The 5,000-nt window shown below is 46.6% G+C and overlaps 21 non-coding genes and 1 pseudogene across 21 annotated transcripts; all 22 read right to left on the bottom strand.

The window, feature by feature from the left end:
* Positions 1-39: 39 nt before the first annotated feature.
* Positions 40-158, bottom strand: LOC125792209 (5S ribosomal RNA). The gene has a single exon (XR_007431941.1). It is a non-coding gene; the product is annotated as a 5S ribosomal RNA (ribosomal RNA).
* Positions 159-268: 110 nt separating this feature from the next.
* On the bottom strand, positions 269-387 carry LOC125792406 (5S ribosomal RNA). Its single transcript, XR_007432138.1, has one exon. It is a non-coding gene; the product is annotated as a 5S ribosomal RNA (ribosomal RNA).
* A 110-nt stretch (positions 388-497) lies between these two features.
* LOC125792981 (5S ribosomal RNA) lies at positions 498-616 on the bottom strand. Its single transcript, XR_007432572.1, has one exon. It is a non-coding gene; the product is annotated as a 5S ribosomal RNA (ribosomal RNA).
* Positions 617-726: 110 nt separating this feature from the next.
* On the bottom strand, positions 727-845 carry LOC125792980 (5S ribosomal RNA). The gene has a single exon (XR_007432571.1). It is a non-coding gene; the product is annotated as a 5S ribosomal RNA (ribosomal RNA).
* Positions 846-955: 110 nt separating this feature from the next.
* On the bottom strand, positions 956-1,074 carry LOC125792979 (5S ribosomal RNA). The gene has a single exon (XR_007432570.1). It is a non-coding gene; the product is annotated as a 5S ribosomal RNA (ribosomal RNA).
* Positions 1,075-1,184: 110 nt separating this feature from the next.
* On the bottom strand, positions 1,185-1,303 carry LOC125792978 (5S ribosomal RNA). The gene has a single exon (XR_007432569.1). It is a non-coding gene; the product is annotated as a 5S ribosomal RNA (ribosomal RNA).
* Positions 1,304-1,413: 110 nt separating this feature from the next.
* Positions 1,414-1,532, bottom strand: LOC125792977 (5S ribosomal RNA). Its single transcript, XR_007432568.1, has one exon. It is a non-coding gene; the product is annotated as a 5S ribosomal RNA (ribosomal RNA).
* Positions 1,533-1,642: 110 nt separating this feature from the next.
* Positions 1,643-1,761, bottom strand: LOC125792424 (5S ribosomal RNA). Its single transcript, XR_007432156.1, has one exon. It is a non-coding gene; the product is annotated as a 5S ribosomal RNA (ribosomal RNA).
* Positions 1,762-1,871: 110 nt separating this feature from the next.
* On the bottom strand, positions 1,872-1,980 carry LOC125792794 (5S ribosomal RNA; annotated as a pseudogene).
* A 110-nt stretch (positions 1,981-2,090) lies between these two features.
* On the bottom strand, positions 2,091-2,209 carry LOC125792976 (5S ribosomal RNA). Its single transcript, XR_007432567.1, has one exon. It is a non-coding gene; the product is annotated as a 5S ribosomal RNA (ribosomal RNA).
* A 110-nt stretch (positions 2,210-2,319) lies between these two features.
* Positions 2,320-2,438, bottom strand: LOC125792975 (5S ribosomal RNA). The gene has a single exon (XR_007432566.1). It is a non-coding gene; the product is annotated as a 5S ribosomal RNA (ribosomal RNA).
* A 110-nt stretch (positions 2,439-2,548) lies between these two features.
* LOC125792974 (5S ribosomal RNA) lies at positions 2,549-2,667 on the bottom strand. Its single transcript, XR_007432565.1, has one exon. It is a non-coding gene; the product is annotated as a 5S ribosomal RNA (ribosomal RNA).
* A 110-nt stretch (positions 2,668-2,777) lies between these two features.
* On the bottom strand, positions 2,778-2,896 carry LOC125792972 (5S ribosomal RNA). Its single transcript, XR_007432563.1, has one exon. It is a non-coding gene; the product is annotated as a 5S ribosomal RNA (ribosomal RNA).
* A 110-nt stretch (positions 2,897-3,006) lies between these two features.
* Positions 3,007-3,125, bottom strand: LOC125792971 (5S ribosomal RNA). The gene has a single exon (XR_007432562.1). It is a non-coding gene; the product is annotated as a 5S ribosomal RNA (ribosomal RNA).
* A 110-nt stretch (positions 3,126-3,235) lies between these two features.
* Positions 3,236-3,354, bottom strand: LOC125791733 (5S ribosomal RNA). The gene has a single exon (XR_007431465.1). It is a non-coding gene; the product is annotated as a 5S ribosomal RNA (ribosomal RNA).
* A 110-nt stretch (positions 3,355-3,464) lies between these two features.
* LOC125792970 (5S ribosomal RNA) lies at positions 3,465-3,583 on the bottom strand. Its single transcript, XR_007432561.1, has one exon. It is a non-coding gene; the product is annotated as a 5S ribosomal RNA (ribosomal RNA).
* A 110-nt stretch (positions 3,584-3,693) lies between these two features.
* On the bottom strand, positions 3,694-3,812 carry LOC125792969 (5S ribosomal RNA). Its single transcript, XR_007432560.1, has one exon. It is a non-coding gene; the product is annotated as a 5S ribosomal RNA (ribosomal RNA).
* A 110-nt stretch (positions 3,813-3,922) lies between these two features.
* Positions 3,923-4,041, bottom strand: LOC125792968 (5S ribosomal RNA). The gene has a single exon (XR_007432559.1). It is a non-coding gene; the product is annotated as a 5S ribosomal RNA (ribosomal RNA).
* Positions 4,042-4,151: 110 nt separating this feature from the next.
* Positions 4,152-4,270, bottom strand: LOC125792967 (5S ribosomal RNA). The gene has a single exon (XR_007432558.1). It is a non-coding gene; the product is annotated as a 5S ribosomal RNA (ribosomal RNA).
* Positions 4,271-4,380: 110 nt separating this feature from the next.
* Positions 4,381-4,499, bottom strand: LOC125791926 (5S ribosomal RNA). The gene has a single exon (XR_007431658.1). It is a non-coding gene; the product is annotated as a 5S ribosomal RNA (ribosomal RNA).
* A 110-nt stretch (positions 4,500-4,609) lies between these two features.
* On the bottom strand, positions 4,610-4,728 carry LOC125792585 (5S ribosomal RNA). The gene has a single exon (XR_007432317.1). It is a non-coding gene; the product is annotated as a 5S ribosomal RNA (ribosomal RNA).
* A 110-nt stretch (positions 4,729-4,838) lies between these two features.
* Positions 4,839-4,957, bottom strand: LOC125791079 (5S ribosomal RNA). Its single transcript, XR_007430805.1, has one exon. It is a non-coding gene; the product is annotated as a 5S ribosomal RNA (ribosomal RNA).
* Between the last annotated feature and the right edge of the window lie 43 nt (positions 4,958-5,000).

Genomic DNA, 5,000 nt, shown 5'->3' with positions numbered 1-5,000 from the left:
TGTATAACAAGACCATGGTAATGGAAGCAAGAGGGGAAAAGCTTACAGCACCTGGTATTCCCAGGTGGTCTCCCATCCAAGTACTAACCAGGGCAAACCCTGCTTAGCTTCCGAGATCAGACGAGATCGGGCGTTCTCAGGGTAGTGTGACCGTAAGCCATTGCAGAGCTGTCATCAAGACTACTTATGCAACTTCATCTATGTTGGGTTTCAGATAACAAACTAGTAATGTATAACAAGACCATGGTAATGGAAGCAAGAGGGGAAAAGCTTACAGCACCTGGTATTCCCAGGTGGTCTCCCATCCAAGTACTAACCAGGGCAAACCCTGCTTAGCTTCCGAGATCAGACGAGATCGGGCGTTCTCAGGGTAGTGTGACCGTAAACCATTGCAGAGCTCTCATCAAGACTACTTATGCAACTTCATCTATGTTGGGTTTCAGATAACAAACTAGTAATGTATAACAAGACCATGGTAATGGAAGCAAGAGGGGAAAAGCTTACAGCACCTGGTATTCCCAGGTGGTCTCCCATCCAAGTACTAACCAGGCCAAACCCTGCTTAGCTTCCGAGATCAGACGAGATCGGGCGTTCTCAGGGTAGTGTGACCGTAAGCCATTGCAGAGCTCTCATCAAGACTACTTATGCAACTTCATCTATGTTGGGTTTCAGATAACAAACTAGTAATGTATAACAAGACCATGGTAATGGAAGCAAGAGGGGAAAAGCTTACAGCACCTGGTATTCCCAGGTGGTCTCCCATCCAAGTACTAACCAGGCCAAACCCTGCTTAGCTTCCGAGATCAGACGAGATCGGGCGTTCTCAGGGTAGTGTGACCGTAAGCCATTGCAGAGCTCTCATCAAGACTACTTATGCAACTTCATCTATGTTGGGTTTCAGATAACAAACTAGTAATGTATAACAAGACCATGGTAATGGAAGCAAGAGGGGAAAAGCTTACAGCACCTGGTATTCCCAGGTGGTCTCCCATCCAAGTACTAACCAGGCCAAACCCTGCTTAGCTTCCGAGATCAGACGAGATCGGGCGTTCTCAGGGTAGTGTGACCGTAAGCCATTGCAGAGCTCTCATCAAGACTACTTATGCAACTTCATCTATGTTGGGTTTCAGATAACAAACTAGTAATGTATAACAAGACCATGGTAATGGAAGCAAGAGGGGAAAAGCTTACAGCACCTGGTATTCCCAGGTGGTCTCCCATCCAAGTACTAACCAGGCCAAACCCTGCTTAGCTTCCGAGATCAGACGAGATCGGGCGTTCTCAGGGTAGTGTGACCGTAAGCCATTGCAGAGCTCTCATCAAGACTACTTATGCAACTTCATCTATGTTGGGTTTCAGATAACAAACTAGTAATGTATAACAAGACCATGGTAATGGAAGCAAGAGGGGAAAAGCTTACAGCACCTGGTATTCCCAGGTGGTCTCCCATCCAAGTACTAACCAGGCCAAACCCTGCTTAGCTTCCGAGATCAGACGAGATCGGGCGTTCTCAGGGTAGTGTGACCGTAAGCCATTGCAGAGCTCTCATCAAGACTACTTATGCAACTTCATCTATGTTGGGTTTCAGATAACAAACTAGTAATGTATAACAAGACCATAGTAATGGAAGCAAGAGGGGAAAAGCTTACAGCACCTGGTAATCCCAAGTGGTCTCCCATCCAAGTACTAACCAGGCCAAACCCTGCTTAGCTTCCGAGATCAGACGAGATCGGGCGTTCTCAGGGTAGTGTGACCGTAAGCCATTGCAGAGCTCTCATCAAGACTACTTATGCAACTTCATCTATGTTGGGTTTCAGATAACAAACTAGTAATGTATAACAAGACCATGGTAATGGAAGCAAGAGGGGAAAAGCTTACAGCACCTCGTATTCCCAGGTGGTCTCCCATCCAAGTACTAACCAGGCCAAACCCTGCTTAGCTTCCGAGATCAGACGTTCTCAGGGTAGTGTGACCGTAAGCCATTGCAGAGCTCTCATCAAGACTACTTATGCAACTTCATCTATGTTGGGTTTCAGATAACAAACTAGTAATGTATAACAAGACCATGGTAATGGAAGCAAGAGGGGAAAAGCTTACAGCACCTGGTATTCCCAGGTGGTCTCCCATCCAAGTACTAACCAGGCCAAACCCTGCTTAGCTTCCGAGATCAGACGAGATCGGGCGTTCTCAGGGTAGTGTGACCGTAAGCCATTGCAGAGCTCTCATCAAGACTACTTATGCAACTTCATCTATGTTGGGTTTCAGATAACAAACTAGTAATGTATAACAAGACCATGGTAATGGAAGCAAGAGGGGAAAAGCTTACAGCACCTGGTATTCCCAGGTGGTCTCCCATCCAAGTACTAACCAGGCCAAACCCTGCTTAGCTTCCGAGATCAGACGAGATCGGGCGTTCTCAGGGTAGTGTGACCGTAAGCCATTGCAGAGCTCTCATCAAGACTACTTATGCAACTTCATCTATGTTGGGTTTCAGATAACAAACTAGTAATGTATAACAAGACCATGGTAATGGAAGCAAGAGGGGAAAAGCTTACAGCACCTGGTATTCCCAGGTGGTCTCCCATCCAAGTACTAACCAGGCCAAACCCTGCTTAGCTTCCGAGATCAGACGAGATCGGGCGTTCTCAGGGTAGTGTGACCGTAAGCCATTGCAGAGCTCTCATCAAGACTACTTATGCAACTTCATCTATGTTGGGTTTCAGATAACAAACTAGTAATGTATAACAAGACCATGGTAATGGAAGCAAGAGGGGAAAAGCTTACAGCACCTGGTATTCCCAGGTGGTCTCCCATCCAAGTACTAACCAGGCCAAACCCTGCTTAGCTTCCGAGATCAGACGAGATCGGGCGTTCTCAGGGTAGTGTGACCGTAAGCCATTGCAGAGCTCTCATCAAGACTACTTATGCAACTTCATCTATGTTGGGTTTCAGATAACAAACTAGTAATGTATAACAAGACCATGGTAATGGAAGCAAGAGGGGAAAAGCTTACAGCACCTGGTATTCCCAGGTGGTCTCCCATCCAAGTACTAACCAGGCCAAACCCTGCTTAGCTTCCGAGATCAGACGAGATCGGGCGTTCTCAGGGTAGTGTGACCGTAAGCCATTGCAGAGCTCTCATCAAGACTACTTATGCAACTTCATCTATGTTGGGTTTCAGATAACAAACTAGTAATGTATAACAAGACCATGGTAATGGAAGCAAGAGGGGAAAAGCTTACAGCACCTGGTATTCCCAGGTGGTCTCCCAACCAAGTACTAACCAGGCCAAACCCTGCTTAGCTTCCGAGATCAGACGAGATCGGGCGTTCTCAGGGTAGTGTGACCGTAAGCCATTGCAGAGCTCTCATCAAGACTACTTATGCAACTTCATCTATGTTGGGTTTCAGATAACAAACTAGTAATGTATAACAAGACCATGGTAATGGAAGCAAGAGGGGAAAAGCTTACAGCACCTGGTATTCCCAGGTGGTCTCCCATCCAAGTACTAACCAGGCCAAACCCTGCTTAGCTTCCGAGATCAGACGAGATCGGGCGTTCTCAGGGTAGTGTGACCGTAAGCCATTGCAGAGCTCTCATCAAGACTACTTATGCAACTTCATCTATGTTGGGTTTCAGATAACAAACTAGTAATGTATAACAAGACCATGGTAATGGAAGCAAGAGGGGAAAAGCTTACAGCACCTGGTATTCCCAGGTGGTCTCCCATCCAAGTACTAACCAGGCCAAACCCTGCTTAGCTTCCGAGATCAGACGAGATCGGGCGTTCTCAGGGTAGTGTGACCGTAAGCCATTGCAGAGCTCTCATCAAGACTACTTATGCAACTTCATCTATGTTGGGTTTCAGATAACAAACTAGTAATGTATAACAAGACCATGGTAATGGAAGCAAGAGGGGAAAAGCTTACAGCACCTGGTATTCCCAGGTGGTCTCCCATCCAAGTACTAACCAGGCCAAACCCTGCTTAGCTTCCGAGATCAGACGAGATCGGGCGTTCTCAGGGTAGTGTGACCGTAAGCCATTGCAGAGCTCTCATCAAGACTACTTATGCAACTTCATCTATGTTGGGTTTCAGATAACAAACTAGTAATGTATAACAAGACCATGGTAATGGAAGCAAGAGGGGAAAAGCTTACAGCACCTGGTATTCCCAGGTGGTCTCCCATCCAAGTACTAACCAGGCCAAACCCTGCTTAGCTTCCGAGATCAGACGAGATCGGGCGTTCTCAGGGTAGTGTGACCGTAAGCCATTGCAGAGCTCTCATCAAGACTACTTATGCAACTTCATCTATGTTGGGTTTCAGATAACAAACTAGTAATGTATAACAAGACCATGGTAATGGAAGCAAGAGGGGAAAAGCTTACAGCACCTGGTATTCCCAGGTGATCTCCCATCCAAGTACTAACCAGGCCAAACCCTGCTTAGCTTCCGAGATCAGACGAGATCGGGCGTTCTCAGGGTAGTGTGACCGTAAGCCATTGCAGAGCTCTCATCAAGACTACTTATGCAACTTCATCTATGTTGGGTTTCAGATAACAAACTAGTAATGTATAACAAGACCATGGTAATGGAAGCAAGAGGGGAAAAGCTTACAGCACCTGGTATTCCCAGGTGGTCTCCCATCCAAGTACTAACCAGGCCAAACCCTGCTTAGCTTCCGAGATCAGACGAGATCTGCCGTTCTCAGGGTAGTGTGACCGTAAGCCATTGCAGAGCTCTCATCAAGACTACTTATGCAACTTCATCTATGTTGGGTTTCAGATAACAAACTAGTAATGTATAACAAGACCATGGTAATGGAAGCAAGAGGGGAAAAGCTTACAGCACCTGGTATTCCCAGGTGGTCTCCCATCCAAGTACTAACCAGGCCAAACCCTGCTTAGCTTCCGAGATCAGACGAGATCGGGTGTTCTCAGGGTAGTGTGACCGTAAGCCATTGCAGAGCTCTCATCAAGACTACTTATGCAACTTCATCTA

The sequence above is a fragment of the Astyanax mexicanus genome, unplaced genomic scaffold (assembly GCF_023375975.1).
Source record: "Astyanax mexicanus isolate ESR-SI-001 unplaced genomic scaffold, AstMex3_surface scaffold_36, whole genome shotgun sequence".
Classification (NCBI taxonomy): domain Eukaryota; kingdom Metazoa; phylum Chordata; class Actinopteri; order Characiformes; family Acestrorhamphidae; genus Astyanax; species Astyanax mexicanus.
The sequence above is the reverse complement of the archived record's forward strand: the minus strand, read 5'-3'. Positions and strand labels throughout refer to the sequence as shown.